This window comes from Thrips palmi, unplaced genomic scaffold (assembly GCF_012932325.1).
Source record: "Thrips palmi isolate BJ-2018 unplaced genomic scaffold, TpBJ-2018v1 HiC_scaffold_5, whole genome shotgun sequence".
NCBI lineage: Eukaryota > Metazoa > Arthropoda > Insecta > Thysanoptera > Thripidae > Thrips > Thrips palmi.
The window spans coordinates 8,586,141-8,602,130 of NW_023144632.1; positions in this window are offsets into that span (position 1 = coordinate 8,586,141).

Below are 15,990 nucleotides of genomic sequence, written 5' to 3' on the forward strand. Positions count from 1 at the left end.
TCGGTAAAACTCCAATGTAACGTTACGCTGATGACCGTAGGGCCTATTGAAGAGATCGGAAGAGCTCGTGAAGCACCCCGTGCATGTGTGCGTGTACATGTGTGTGTGTATGTATGTGTGTGTGTGTGTTTGTGTTTGGTAAGCTCTAAAATAATCCCCAGATTGGCGCGCGCGTTCGCTACGCCCCGCGCGGCACCTGGTGTGCGAGAGAGAGAGAGGGAGAGGGAGAGAGAAGGGAAGAGAGAGGGGGGAGGGGGAGGTTCGTTGTTGAGCGGCGCAGACAGACGGCCAGACGCCAGCTTGGGCCAAAGTTCAGTTCGAAACTATGGCGAGCAGGAGAACAACGAGCTCACCGTGTGTCGCTCTGATCAACAGCCAAACACTGCAGTGCGTTGCAGTGCATTGCAGTGCAGGCATTCGAGTGATAGGCAGCGGCGGATCTGCGCGCTTAGCCCCGCGGCCCCGCTAGCCCCGCTCAGCGCCCCGTCCGTCGAGAGCAGAGGGGTGCATTCCCGCCCGCTGCATGCACTCCGCCCCGCCGCACAGACACCACCGCACACGGGCGCACACGGACGAGAACACCACTCACACACTTTGCGCCAAGCACACTCGTGGAATCACACCGAGGCGGCAAGGCAATGCCTGGCAATGTCTGGCAATGCCGCAGTTCGCTCGCTGCACCACAAGTGCGCGAGAGAGAGAGAGAGAGCGCGCGCACACACACACGCACTCACACACAGACACACTCTCTCTCTCTCACACTCTCTCTCACACACACACACATTCATACACACACACTCACAGACACACCTTTCCTTCGCGTTCCTCCTGAGCGATTCCGAGGGGTCGTTTCGTCGCTGTGTCCCTCTCCCTCCACCACATCTCCACCTCTGAGGTGCGCCCCAGGAGTGCGAGAGAGACAACGCGACGGACAAGATCCATCGGAATCAGGCGGCTGCAGGCCCATGTCCGTCCGTCCGTCCGTCCGCCTCTCAATCCGAGTCAGAGCCACTACACCGCATACCGCAGCACCGCAGCCCCGGGCAGCCTGGGGCAGCCACACTGTGGCCACGGCGTCCCGAGCGGCGTCAGCCTCAGCCAGGCCTCGGCCTGTGTCAGCACGCTCCGAGGAATCCACGACTTGGGCCCCGCGGCGTGCGGCAGCGTGCGGCCCCGGACTCATTCCGAGAGTCGTCTTCGTCGCTCCGTCTCTCTCTCGCTCATCGAGCGTCCCGCACAGGTGCGAGAGAGACGGGGCGGAATCAGTCCGCAGCCCAGAGCGCCCAGAGCGGGCTGAGCACTTTGTCTCTCTCGCACCCTGGCGGCCGGGCGGCAGGGCCCATAGGTGCGAGGGAGACGGAGCGACGAAAGCAGAGCTCGGAATCAGTGTGCAGGCAGTCCAAGGCAGGCACAACCCTTCCCCCACCTCGAGCAGGACCGGCCCGGCCGGCCGGACACAATGGCCGCGCGGTGTATACTACAGTGTTACTACGCCCCCCCCCCCTCTCGGGCCAAGACACCGAGGTCCCCTCCACCGCAAGCCTCATGGCAAGCCCCATGGCAAGCCTGCCGCTCACGCCCGGCCCGTGTCGCCTGCATCACATGTCGCCTTGCTGCCTTGCCGCACGCCCTGGTGGTGCGGATCGCCGCGACTACACCCAGAAAAAAGGTGTCCTGAATCAAGTCGGGCTGGCTGAAACAAGGCTAACTGGGCCTTGATTGCTTCAAGGCCAGAAAAGACTTGAATTAAGTCAGATATCGCCTTGTTTCGTCTTGTCGTGGGTCAAGTCATTTCGGACTTAAAACAAGTCCACGAGAAGCCTGAAACAAGTCATTTTTTGTTGTTTCAGGCACGATGGAGCCTTGATAGCGACACAGTGTTCAAGATTTTTCAGACTTGAAATTTCTCACATCTGTTCTTAGTCTATCATGGCCTTGTTCCGTTAGGGCTTGTTTCAAGAAATTTGACTTGAAGCAGCCAAGGCTATGGTTGACTTGAATATAGAGCCTGCGGTGAAATACGCGTCTGGGATTAATTGAAATGGCAGACTCTGTGACGATTCCTTACAGAAAACGACAGGAAATATGGCTGAATTAGATTGGTCACCACAGAAACGACTTTGGCGCCTTGTCACCGCCCGACGTGGTTCCGCCAGCTACCGCAGGAGCGCGCTGCGCGCGTTGTGCTGCCGTCCGCTCGCGGGGCCAGCCCCGGTCGCCAGTTAGGATATGTCGGAAGCAGGACACTATATTTTTTTTATACTTGGATTCTGTCAAAGGATTCCTGTAATGGGCAAATTTAAGGGGTTTCCGGGGTCGGCAGCCAAAATATCGGCTGATGTCTGGGCGCGGACTTGATTTCGGCCAGTTTTGACACAAGATGGGGTGATTTGAATCACGCCCAAATTTCAAAACATGAATCTCAAATCTTTTACTTAACATTATTCAAGAAACCATTCACCTGGGTGTAGCTGCGACTCGCTACTCGCTCCGTCTCTCTCGCACCCCTGCGGATCGCCCGCGAGTGCGACAGAGACAGCACCCGCAGGAACTTCTACTCGGATGCTTGCAGCCTGCTAATACGTACTAGGTGGAGAGCGTGGGGACTTTCGATAAAACCTGGGACTCGTGGGCATCGAACTGAGATTGCGTGTTTTCGTCGCTCTGTCTCTCTCGCACCCCCATGGAGCACCCATGAGTGCGAGAGAGACAGAGCGACGAAGGTCCGTGTGTGCGGAATGCAACCAGCAGGGCAGTGGAAGGCGCCCACCTGTAGTCCTGCGGTGTAGTGCGCTTACGTACCTGTGCGTCCCGCCGTTGCGAGAGCCCCCGAGGGAGGATGGTGCCTCTGGTGCCCCTGGTGCCCCTGGCGGACCCATGGGCTCCAGGATGCCCCGCTGTCCTGTTGTCCTGGTTATTGATTTCACGAGCAGCGGAGCGCGAAGCCAACTGCATTGCCGTGTGTGTGTGTGTGTGTGTGTGTGTGTGTGTGTGTGTGTGTGTGTGTGTGTGTGTGCATAGTATCGTTGTAGGCACCCCGAGGCAGGTGAGGTCGTGGGAGGGGATACTATATCGGTTTACACTCCCGCCAGCCAGCAGACTGATTCCGAGAGTCATTATTTTCGTCGCCCTCTGTCTCTCTTGCACCGACGCGGGACACCCCATCGAGTGCGAGAGAGACAGAGCGACGAAGAAGACTTTCGGAATCAGTCTGCAGGCAGGTCCAGCCCAGCCTCAGCCAAGCCTCTTTCTGCTGGGGGCGGCGGGGGCGGCGGGGGCGGCGGGGGCGACGGGGGCGGCGGGGGCGGCGGGGGCGGCGGGGGCGGCGCCACCTCGCCTCACAGGAGCGCCGATGTGCTTGCCGCTGCTGTTGTGTTCCCTTCCCGGTCCCGCTCAGTCAGTCAGCCCCTTGGTCATTCAAGCCGCCCGGAGGGAGGGCGACCCCGAAAAGAAAGAAAAAGAACAAAAACGTAAAAAAATGACGGAGATAAAAAACGAGAAAAAGGGGCCCCAGAAAAAGGAAAATAAAATGGAAGGTGAGGAATTTCGTGAAGTCGTATAGCAGAAGCCGCGTCGCAGCGTCGCACGAACTCGGCCGCGAAAACTTTTGGTTGTTCGCCGAAAGCCGACTCCCCCCCCCCCCAAAAAAAAAAAAAAACCCTGTGAACACATACTGTATGTGCACTTTCCTGATTCATCCCTCGAGAGGGCAGTCAGTCATCACAGACCACCCCGGCGGAGTTTGCATGTCGTGTGTGCGTTTCCAACAATAGCGTCACACACACACACACACACACACACACACACACACACACACACTAACACACACAAACACTCACACAAAAGTGCACTCTCGCGGTCCACGTTCCGGGCACGAGGCGCGAAGTGGCAAGCCGCGCGACGGAGAGACGAATCCGAAGTTATTTCCGAATGGAGCCACCAATTAGCGGTCTTCAAACTCGGAGAGTTGACAGTGAGGGGCTGTCAGGCGGAGCGTGGTGGAGCGCTGGGATGTGACGGTCCAGTGCGGCCCGGCAGTCTGATTCGAGAGTCGTTTTTGTTCGTCGCTCTGTCCCTCTCACACTCGCAGCGTAACCGTGCAGGTGCGAGAGAGACGCAGCGACGAAAACGACTGGCGGAGTCAATCTCTGCGGCCCGGCCCCCGGGAAGCCAGGATTGACGTGGCGTATGGCACAGCCGGGGCCGCCGGGGCACAGCGCCGCGCGAAATGCGACGTGCCTGCCGCCTGGACTGACTTGTTCGAGATCGGACGGGACGGAGGAGGAGAACCGCAGAACGGAACGCCGGTGTTTCCACGGCAACCCCGCGGCCGAGCCGAGCCAAACCGAGCCGAGCCGAGCCGCCAGTCAGAAAGAAAACGATAACGCAGAAGAGAGCGACAAAAACGACGAAGAAATGGCGTTTGGAATGAGCGAGGTACGTAAGCAAGGCCACGGCACGAGGGAGAAGGCCTTGCGGCCGGGCGGCCTGTCCCCTTTCCCTGCCCCTCTCTCCCCACCCCCTCTCCCCCTCCCCCAGTCAGCGCGAGGCTTGGGCCCTGGAGTAGCCTTGGAGCCCTGGAGCCCCAGCGGGCGGTGTGTGGCACGGCGGCGGCGCGTACGGCGCGCAAGGCGCGCTTGGAGGACTGTCGGGTGTGTTGGGCCCGAGGTTGGGCCCGGTTGGGCCGTGGGTCCCGGGCACCTGCAGACCCATGCCGAACACAGGGCCCAGGGGCGGCCCCGGGGCGTTCCGTGCGAGTGCGAGAGAGAGGGAGGCAGCGACGAAGCGCAGTCCGGAATCAGTTCGGTGCGCAAACATCGCGCAAAATCTTCGGGCTTGTCTGGGTCTTCGGGGCTTGCTGCGTCCCTTCCAGTGGCTCCGTCTCTCTCGCACCCGTGTGGGGACGGCCCTTGTGTGCGAGGGAGACATTGAGACGAAAGTGTCGAAAAGTGGAGTTCGGACTCGAACCGAACGTGTGACCCCACCAATGGATTGCTCTCCGAACGAGGAATCCACTGATGGGGTCACACGACCGGTTCGATTCCTGCTTAGCGACTCTGGAACGCAAAACGCGTTCAGAGTTTAGGCCGCCTCCACCGGTCTTCTGGCCCACTGTGCGTCGAGGGCAGGCCGCAGGCCACGGCACGCCCTTCCCCTCGTGGTGCCTCTGGAGAGCAACGCACACACCACGCTGGGCGGCGCTCCAGGCGCTGGGCACACAGGCAGGGTGCCGCACTGCAAGTGCTGCAAGGGGCGCGTAGAGAGCCTCTATTTGTGAGAGAGGTGCCAATGTCACGTGACCTCTCCCACCACGACTCTCCGCCGCGCTCTGATTGGTCGAAACCCACTTTTCTGGCGGCAGAGCTCAGTAACGCGGGAAAATGTAATGCTGTCAAGTTAAAAGCGAGGAGTCAGGTGGATTATTAATTACTCAAATGGGCTGAGCGATGTATTTTAGTAAAGCAAAGACAAATTTAAGACTAATTAATACAGGAAAACCCCGAATAGAAGAGTAGATGCCACTGTGTTTCACGGGAAAGAAAGTGAGGTTATGTTGGTTAAAATTATTATTTTCGTAAAATAGCGTTAGTTTCAGGGCAAGTTGAGTATTTTTTCTTGGATTTGCAAACCAGTAGAGTTAAACCTCACACACACAAACACTTGACGACTTCTATTTTTTTAAAAATTAAGTATAAAAATCCCGAAGTGGACTAGGCTCTCGGTCTTTGGCAGCGCTACAGACGCGAGTTCAGGCTCGGCTCGCTACGGCTCGGGGATCGGTTGGGTTGGAACCAATCAGAAGGCGTATAGGTCACGTGACATTGGCACCTCTCTTTCAAAATAGAGGCTCTCTAGGGGCGCGATGTGCGTCACCGCCGCGTTTACCTGCAAAACAACTACAACCTGACTACCAACACCAACCAAGAGCCGTAGGTATCGCGGCAGAAAAAGGTGAGCCGCGTGCCCCCCCCCCTCTCTCCCTCCCGCAGGGCGAGGCGCCACGCTGAGAAGTCTGGCTGCTGGGGTGCATGTCCTTTACGGGTCCTACACTGCCGCACCACCGGACCAAAGAATACAGGTGCCACGTCACGCCGGCGGCGGACGGCCGCGGGCGTCGCTCCGTTTCGTCCCCGCGGGCCGTGAGTAAAACAGAAAGGACAAAGATGGAAAAGTGGCAGGGGGGCCTCCGTGCGTGTGGACGGTGCAAGGGACGCGCAGCCCCGAAGGGCCCGAAGGCTCGAAGGGGGCCCCTGAGGTGCGGATCGAGTAATCGAGTTCGCCCGTTCGATTCGTCATACAAAAGGTGAAACCCGAAACCCGCTGAGCCTCGGCGGCGTCCTCGATGCCGAACGCGCTTTCGCCGCCCTCTCTGTCTGTCTGTCTGTCTGTCTGTCTGTCTGTCTGTCTGTCTGTCTGTCTGTCTGTCTGTCTGTCTGTCTGTCTGTCTGTCTGTCTGTCTGTCTCTCTCTCTCTCTCTCTCTCTCTCTCTCTCTCTCTCTCTCTCTCTCTCTCTTACGGGGAGGCCTGTCCTGTGGAGGTGCGAGAGAGACAGCGGAATGGGCCGCGGCCGTGGCGGGACGGCGGCAGGACGACGGCGGGACGGGAATCTGCTAATCTGTGCCTCGCCAAGCTCGCCAACCCTTGAGACGCTCGGGACGAGACGAGGCAGAAAAGCAAAGCAAAGCAACGAGACGGAGACGGCGGAATTAAAAAGCGCGCTTTAATTCCGCCAGAAAGATATTTGATATTGCCGTGCTTTCGGGAGGTAATTCGCTGAGGAATGCTCCGGAGGCGGACGAGGGGTCTCGAGAGGCCTGGCAGCATGGCTGGCAGTGTGGGCGACGACGGGGTCGTGCCCGTTTGCCTCTGTCGCGTAGCAGCGGCAGGAGCAGCGGTGGCGGGGTGGGTGTGGGTTGTGCCTGTCTCCGCTTGCCAATGCGCCGAGCCGACCAGTGAACTGACTCCAAGTGCGGACAACTCGACACTTGAAACGCGGAGGTGTGGAATTTGCAGTCTCCGCGCTCGGAAGTGCAGAGCTTGCAGTCTCCACCTGGTGTGGAGTTCTACCCGCTTGCACCGTGCCAATAGACAGGGGCTCTGTCAGTGCGGAGACTGCAAACCCCCAACTCCAGGATGTGAGGAGTTCCCCACACTTGGTTTTTTGACAGTGCCGACCATAGCCGCTGGGATCAAGGCGTCTAGACAAGCCCCCGTGATCGGGGAGGCCCCGCCGTCCTCCTTCCCCGACGTGGTACAGTATTCAAAAGCTGGCCCGTGGAGGCTGTGCGGCTGCGGCCTGGACGGGCTAGCTACCGCCACCGCAGCCATGGCAGTGGCCGCGGCAGCCACGTCAAAGGCGAGACGGAGACACAACGTCGTACGCCACTGTTCTGTTGGGGTCGGAATCAGCATGGAATAGCACCGCAGTTGGCAGGGCCGCGAGCAGGGCAGGGATTGTGCCGTGACGCCTACACACCTGCCGGCCGCCTACCGTGCCTCTCCAGCACACCTCTCCAGCACACCTCTCCAGCACACCTCTCCAGCACACCTCTCCAGCACACCTCTCCAGCACACCTCTCCAGCACACCTCTCCAGCACACCTCTCCAGCACACCTCTCCAGCACACCTCTCCAGCACACCTCTCCAGCACACCTCTCCAGAGCGCCTCTCCACAGCGCCGCCACGCCTCCCCGCCGCCTCGGCACGGCACGGCGGCGCGGCACGGTCTGGACGCGGAATGCGGATTGAAATGAAAGAGGGGCTCTAAGGAACGCGGGGCCGGCGGGACCGGCGGGGCGGAGGGGGAGGGGAATGCGGTTTTTATCGTAAGCTCGCGTAGAGGTCTGGGACGTGTTCTCCTCTTTGGGACTGCAGGCTGATTCCGAGAGTCGTCTTCGTCGCTCTGTCTCTGTCGCACTCATGCGGCGTCCCTTACGGGTGCGAGAGAGACGGGGCGACGAAAACGACGCTCGGAGTCTGTCTGCTGCTCCAGCCGCCAGCTCGCCAGCTCCGGTTCGGCCTCGCCGCCTCGTGCACTTTGGTTGGCCGGCCCCGCCGAGGTCCCTGCTGGAGCCTGTGGAGCTGGAGGCGGCGGCTGGAGTCGGGGAATCTGAAAGGATTCGGATTTCTCGGAATGCCGTTTCCGTACGTACTCACTGTTCACTGTTAGCCGCTGCCCCGCGGCCCCGCGCCGTGCACGTGCGTTTAGCACGCGGAAAGATCACTGCGCCGAGCTTGGAGGAGGCGCGGTTCAAGAACAGAGCCTGGGCCGGCGGCTTGACAAGTCACGTGTGCAGTCACTTCAGGCGGAAAGTCACGTGTGGATTAGGGCCAGGGAATCTGGAATCTGAACGTGCAAACACTCTCGTCCACTCTAAAAGTCTTATAGAGAAGATTTTCCATATCATGGTGAAAATTCTTTCTGTTTCAGGGGATTGGCCAGGGTTTTTCTGGGAGAAAAGATCTTCCCTTGGAGAGCACAGTGTGCCAGAACACCGGTGGAGGTGGTCAAAATCCGAGACGGGTTTTAGCCTGGAGTCGCTAAATAGGACCCGAACCGAACGTGTGACCCCCACCAATGGATTGCTTTTCGAACGAGGAATCCATTGATGGGATAACGTTCTGGGTTCGAGTCCTGTTCAGCGACTCTGGAGCTCAAAACGCTTCTAGAGTTTTGGCCGCTGGTGCTGGTCTTCTGCCCCCCCCCCCTGCAGACCGTGGCCGTGGCCAAGAGTTTTCTGTGGGAAAATAGGTCCCTCCAGCAGCGAGGGGTTGGCCGCGGCCGCGGCGCGGGGTGCGGGGTGCAGGCGGTACGCAACCGCACTGCCAGGAGCGCCGTCCTGGTCGTCCTGGTCGTGCTTGTGGTTCGGTCTCCATGGCAACGGGAGCAAAGCAGAGCAGAGCAAAGCAGAGCTCCTCGGCGGTCTCCACCTTGCGGGGGACACTGTTCAAACTTTACAAAGGCATTTCGTTTTATACAGCATGCCAAACTGGGGAAAACTCTGGGTGCTCGCGGTCGAGGGCCACCGCGCCGCCGCCGCGACAACCTAAAGGGCCATCCGGGACCGGAAGGCCAAATTCTGGCGTTCAAAGAAGTTCAAGGAGAGCCTTTGGAGTGGCGAGGAAACGTTACAACGAAGGGATTTGCGGTGGGGCGGCGGGCTGCCGACTGACTCCGGAGGATCGTTTCGTCGCTCTGTCTCTCTCGCACCCCCAAAAGAGTGGGGCGTCCTGTACAGGTGCGACGGAGACAGAGCGACGAAAACGACTCTCAGAATCAGTGTGCTGGCTGGCGCCGCGCCGAGGGGCGTGGCGTCGTCGCCCTGGCGGTGAAGGGCCGCTGGACGTGCCTGCGACGTGCCCGTGTACGTGACTGGATCAGGTGTCGCGACGAAGCAATGCGGAAACGCGAAACGAAACGAAAGGAGAGGCGCTTTTCGGCCGAGGGTAGTTCTGTTCCTCGTCCCACGACCCGCCGCAACGCGACGCCCGCCGCGCCCGCCGCGCTGACGGATGCAGTCCGCGGATAGTGTCCGCGGCGTGCGGCGACTCGGTGGCCTTCCAGTGGTGTTCCCTTGCAGTCGTCGTTTTCGCCGCCCTGTCTCTGTCGCACCACCACGGCACGACCCGTGAGTGCGACAGAGACCCTCGGAATCGGTCTGCGGCTTGCAGAGCTTGCAGTGTGGCGGTTCCCACGCACGCCGGCCGGGCCTGCTGGCCAGTGCACGGCCAGCAGGGCTGGTTCGGCGCCGTGCCGACTTCACCCGGAGCCTCTTCGCTCTGTCCTTCTCGTGTGGGAAGCGCCGTGGGTGCGAGAGGGACAGAGAGAGGAAAGCGAACGCCCTCTGCGCGTACGGGACGGTCTCGGGGGACTGGCGCGGCGCGCGCCTACGCGCCCCGACCACGCTGCGACCACGCTGCGCCGCCACCGGACACCCTCGGCGTCATCGTCATCGACACGCTCTGCAGACTGAGAGTCGTTTTCGTCGCTCTGTCTCTGTCGCACCTGTACGGCACGCCTCGTGAGTGCGACAGAGACAGAGCGACGAAAACGACTCTGGGAACCCAATGCTTTTGGAAAACTCGCGGAAACACGAGGTAAGGTAAGGCCAAGCAGCGACCAGCCAAATAAGGCTATCAAAGGCTGGCCTAACTAGCCGAACGGGGCCAATTTGGCCGGTCGAACGGGATGGGTCGATGCCACCTGACCGAAGTCGCAGAGGCATCTTTCAATAATGGATGCCGCAGGTCGGACACGGAAGGACAAGTGGGACATACGTAAACGTGCAGGTCCGCGGGGCGCCCCATGCATGGAGTGCGAGAGAGACGGGCTTAATAAGACGGGCTTATTTCGTTCGAGGGGACGGCCCTTTCGAAGTAGGCTAGCTTTACTTGGATCCACAGTCATTAGAGGGAAGGAAGGACAAAAGCAATCGGGGCCGTGGCGTGGCGTGGCACTGCGCTGCGCGGCGTGGCGTGGCCTGCCGAACCGACAGTCAGCTGACTCCTCCGGGCCACCGTCCTGTCCGTCGTCGTCCCTGCCCCTCCCTGCCCGGGCCGCCCCTTCCGCGGAACTCGCTGCTACCGAGAGTCGCTGGCCCCTCTCTTGAGGAGAGACTCCGGGCCGGGGGGTTCCCCACGCTGCAGCCTGCTTCCGAACAGTGAGTGCTTTGGTCGCTCCGTCTCTCTCGCTCTCGCGCGGAGCTCCCTGCGGCCTGCGGGGTGCGAGAGAGACGGAGCGGCGAGGGCCGCGTTCGGAAAGGGGCCGCCGCCGCGCGAAGGGCGGCGCACCGGGCAGTACGGCGAAGCGCCCGACAGTGCACTGTAAGGCCTTCCGAAAACAAAAGGGCGCGCGCCTACAGTGTGCACACAGAGGCGATACCTGCCGACCAGTCCGGCTGCTGCCCTACAGCCTGCCCTCCAAATTCGCCGTTCTCGAGAACTGCCCTGCCGGCTTGCCTGCCGGCCCCGCCCCCGTCCACACAATGCCAATGCTAATGCACAGAGCGCTTGCTTTCGACGAGGCTTTCGCTGCTTCCAGAAGAAAATAATGAGCGGCGAGGACGCAGAGTGCACTCTGGTACACCGGTCCCCACACTGGTGCCTGACGCGCCACTGCAAAAACAAAAAGCAGTTGATGTCGTTGCCGCTCGCTTTTGGACTAAACAGCGGGCAGCGAAAAATGAACACTTTGACGCTGGCAGCTGTGGATTTGTAGGGATTTGCCGTCATGGCTACGAAAGGCTCGAAGTTACGTCAACGAACAGACCGTGGGGGAGCCATGTGGGGTTCCGATTGCAATTCGACCACACCCTTACCTATTGGACCCGGACCTACATTGGACTAACTTTCGATCAACCAAAAGGGTCTTGCATCAAAGACAAGCCGGCATTTTCACTTTTCCCAGCGATATCTCTTGACCGGCACCACTTGATACGTACTCTGCCCAGAGGCAAGGCTGGCGCGGGGGTGCGCGTGGTGCGAGAGAGACAGCGCGACGGAGCGTTGGACTTCGGCGAGGGCGTCCACCGAACCATAACCCGAAACGTTTTCGAGTTCGTACGTAGTTGGGTGTGTCTAAGGACATAAATGTTCGTTGACAGGCTCTCGGCTCTAGACACGGTTAAAAATTCCGTACGTACTTTTTTTTGTGGAAAACGTGCACAGACGAATAAAGTATGGAAGTACGGTGGTGGTTCTCCCTATGAAGTGACGTAATCGGGTCCGGAAAGAAAGCACAACAGTTCCGTATGGTTGGACGGTGCGGACGGTCATGTTCCATGCTTTTTCTGTCGTTTTTTTTCTCGCAGTGAAGCAAAGTTTTCCCACTCGCAGTTCCGGAGGGACGAATATTCGTCCGCCTGATATGAAATAATACGCGGACTTTCTCGCTGGTCCTCTCGCCGAACTCGTTTTGGCCGGGCTGAACGAATCCCCGCCTCGGCAAACACGACCTGCATAGCCACCGGGCGGGGCGCGGGCCGGGCACCCGAATCACAATATTTACTCGTCACCGCCCCCGCATGCGCTCCGCGCTGCCCCCGGCTCAGCCTTCTGTCTCTTTCCCTTTCTCTGGAAATGGCAATGGCAACGAAACGCAGCGCTTTGGTCGCCTCGCCTGCCTCGCTCACTTTGCGCTAACAGTGGGCCGGGCGGGCCTTTCATGCGAAGGCCCGAAGGACAATGCAGCAGCAGCACTCCGGCTGGCTAATCCCGGCTCGCCGAACTGCCCAAGCTTGAGACGGGTCCGCCTCTCTCTCTCTCTCTCTCTCTCTCTCTCTCTCTCTCTCTCTCTCTCTCTCTCTCTCTCTCTCTCTCCCTCTCTCTGCAGCGACATGCAGGGCAGCAGGGCAGTCCGGCGAGGCGACCGAGGCGGAGGCGCCCCCAGCAACTCGAAACACAGGGCTCCACTAAGCCCCCGACTTCCAGCTACTGGCAAACGAGCGAGAGGGACGCACGCTGCGCACGCCGGAGCTGCAGACTGATTCCGAGAGTCGTTTTCGTCGCCCCGTCTCTGTCACCCTCGCGGGGCATCCCGCGGAGGTGCGAGCGAGACAGAGTGTGCAGTGGAGCGGGCGCAGTGGGCCGACGGCCGAGGCACGAATTTCCAGAACGAGGCTGCTTGCCGGTTCCTGGTTGTCCCTGCTTGTCCCCGGCCGCAGCGTGGCTTCGTGGCTTCCGCGGCCGTCGCCGTGCTCTGGCGGATTCCGAGACCAACCGCCCTGTCTCTCTCGCACCCGTCGGGCAGGCCCAGGCCCTTGAGCGCGAGAGAGACAGCGACCAAAGCGCTGCGTGCGGAATCAGCGTGCTCATCACCTTTATTGGGAGACTCCGATCGACGGCCGCGTCTCCTTCTCGCGGCGCCCGCGGCCCCCCTCGGTCAGACGCGCAAAGCGCGCAGCGCGGCGCAGCTAAAGCCGCCGAAACTTATATTGGTGGCGATAGTAGCGCGATACGTACGTGGCCCGAGCGGCGCCCAGCCGCCATACGCCCCCGGGAGGTGGCCAGCAGCCATCATCTCTGTCTCTGTCTGTCTGTCTGTGTCTGTCTGTCTGTCTGTCTGTCTGTCTGTCTGTCTGTCTGTCTCTGTCTCTCTCTCTCTCAGCAAGAGCGTTCACACTGAGCCTTTCACAGTGCGATAGCGTGCCATTAGCCTACTCGCGGTGCTTGGCTTGGCAGCGCTGGACTGCCCGGGGGGCGCGGCGTGGCGTGGCGTGGCGTACGTAGCGTGGCGCGGCCGGGGCGCGGCGTGGTGCGGCGTGGCACTGTCCGCCAGGGAAGCCCAACCAAACTAACGCCCCGGGGCGGACCGGGGCGGTGTGACTGTGTAGTGCAGTGGCCCGAGTTAGCCCAAAGGCCGAATGCAGCCTGATGGGGCGGCCGGAGTGCCGCAGTCACGTCTGCTTCTCATACTTCTCAGTTGCCGGGGGGCTCGACCACGGCCCGACTCGCACGCGAGGTTATCAACGCTGGGCGGGCATGCCGGCACGCCCCCACTGTGAAACCAGAGAACTCCACGTTCGAAATGGGAAGGTGTGGGGTTTGCAGTCTGGAGTTGTCCACGGTTGCAGCATGCCATGAGCTGGGGCTTCTGTGAGCTACTGTACAGTGTGGAGACTGAATATTCCACACGTCACGTGTGGAGAATTTACTCCGTTCAAGTTGAAACCAGTAGTACTATGTCTATGCTCGAAACTGAGAAGGTACTTGGCAGTGTCCCTCCACCCGCGGGCATGCTGGCAGCGTTCAAGGCGCTGTGCATAGCCGTGCCCTTGCAGCGCCCTGCGCCCTGCACGCGCGCCAGGCCCGGCTCGGCTCGGCTCGCCGGCTCGGCTGGGCCGTCGTGTGGTCCAGCTGGACTCGTCTCTCCTCCCCAGACTCCCGTCCACGGCTCCCGTTCCTTGCAGTGCAGGCGCATCGTGCCGCGGTCCGTCCGCTCGCCCGCTCACTCAGCATCGTGGTCTCGCAGCGCTGGACCGGGCGGGGTGGGGCGGGGCGGGGCGGGGGATGGCGTGGCGCCAGGCGCACCCGTGTTCCGCGAAGTCCAGGCAGGCGGCCTGCGCCTGTGGCTGTGGCGGCCCGGGCAGCGTGTCTCGTTCGGCCGCATCATGCACCACGCGCCTCGTTTTTCTGTTTTGACCGACAATTTTCGTCTCGACTCACAGCACCGTAAAATGGTCGCGGAGGAGTTCGGTGGTGCGTTCGTAGTGAAAAGAGTCACGAGCTCGTTTTGGTATGGTCTTGTATCGATTACAAATTGGTCAATAGTCCCAATCATGCCGCGGGAAGCGCGCGCTGCCCGCGCTGCCGCGTGCGGTGTACGCGGTGTACGCGTCCCTGCGTCGCCACCAGTTTGATTGGGCCTGATTGCTATACCTGCATCCCTTGTCCCTTTCACAGCACGCGAAAAACACATTCGCAAGGGCTGCTGCACTGTCAACTCCGCGCTGCCTGGAGCGGAGTAACTTCTCCACACTTCGGCGTGCGGGTGGAGGTTGCAGTCTGCACATTTCAAGTGTGGACTAGGCTTAGAGAAAGGGGGTAGTGCTACTCACAGAGGCCCCCTAACTCTTGGCATAGCAAACAAGACCCAATTTGGGCAGTTTTTGGCCGAAACTCGATACTTTTCGGAGCGCAACACGACGTACTAATAGACATGATTTTCTGGTGCAGGTGTCGAGGGTGCGTGCACCGCACACCCTTCGCGTTTGGCTGTGGTTGTGGTGCCGAGGCCGCGAACGAGGCTCCGCGTGGGCTCCGCCTTGGTGGCTCCAACCGCCCACTCAAAATGGAGCAGCCTCGTGAGACTCGCGAGCTTATTGCCTCCCAGGAGCTCTTCTCTACGCGTATTGCTGCTGCCGTCGGGCTGCCTCCGAGCCGCGCCGTCGCCGCCGTCTCCCTCGCGCCCCTGCGGAACCCCCAAGAGTGGGAAAGAGACGGCGGCGCGCTGCAGTCAGCGTGCGGGCGGCGCGTCGTCGCGTCGCCGCGTCGGGGGGCTCTTCGCGAAACTCGGGGAAACTCCACTGGAGACGGCTGCAGGCGGATTCCAAGGGGGGCTGGTCCCGTCGGTCTGTCTCTCTCGCACCTACACGGCGCGCCCCGTGAGTGAGAGAGAGAGAGAGAGAGAGAGAGAGAGAAACCTCCCACTTGCAGCGCAGCACGCCGTGGACGGAGCGCCGCTTTGAGGAAAGTGAGCCGGCAGATATTGCCGCGCTGCCGGCGCTGCCGCCCCTTCCATTTCGTCAACTGTCCGGTCTGTCACAGCAATTGACAGCTGTTTGTCGGGGTGACGTCTGCGGCTCCGCGTGTCTCTGCGGCGGCGTGGAGGCGCGTGGAGGCGGCCGAGGTGGACACCAGTGGACACCTGGACAATGCCGGCGGTGCACTGTCGGTGTTCCGGTTAAAAGCCAATCAGGCCGCACAGTTGTCCAGGGGGCCGGCGCAGGCGGTCGAAACTCAAGACGCTTTTTGAGCTCCAGAGTCGCTAAACAGGACTCGAACCGAACGTTTGACCCCACCAATGGATTCCTCGTTCGGAGAGCAATCCATTGGTGGGGTCACACGTTCGGTTCGAGTCCCATTCGGTGACTCTGGAGCTCAAAACGCGTCCGGGATTTTGACCGTCCTCCACCGGTCTTCCGGCCCACTGTGCACCGGATACCTCGATGTCGTCCCAGAAATTGCGCCCCTCGCCCGGAGCGACGGGCTGGGCGGAGCGGGAGGCCCGGCGGCCCCGAGGGGCGACGATGGGGAAATCTCGGATGCCCGGCCAGGCCCGCCAGGCCCCGCGCGCCAGAGGGACAGTCTGCCACGTAATTGGCTGCTTAGGCCAAAATCTAATAATTCTATCTCGACCCGTTTCGTCCCCGTCTGGGGGAGCAGGCTGAGCGAGCAGCGGCTCCTCGGTCTCGGCCGAGCGGAGCCGAGCGGGGCCGCGGAGCCGAGCGGGACGCAATCACAACACGGTGATTGAATCTTCCTGGAAGGGGT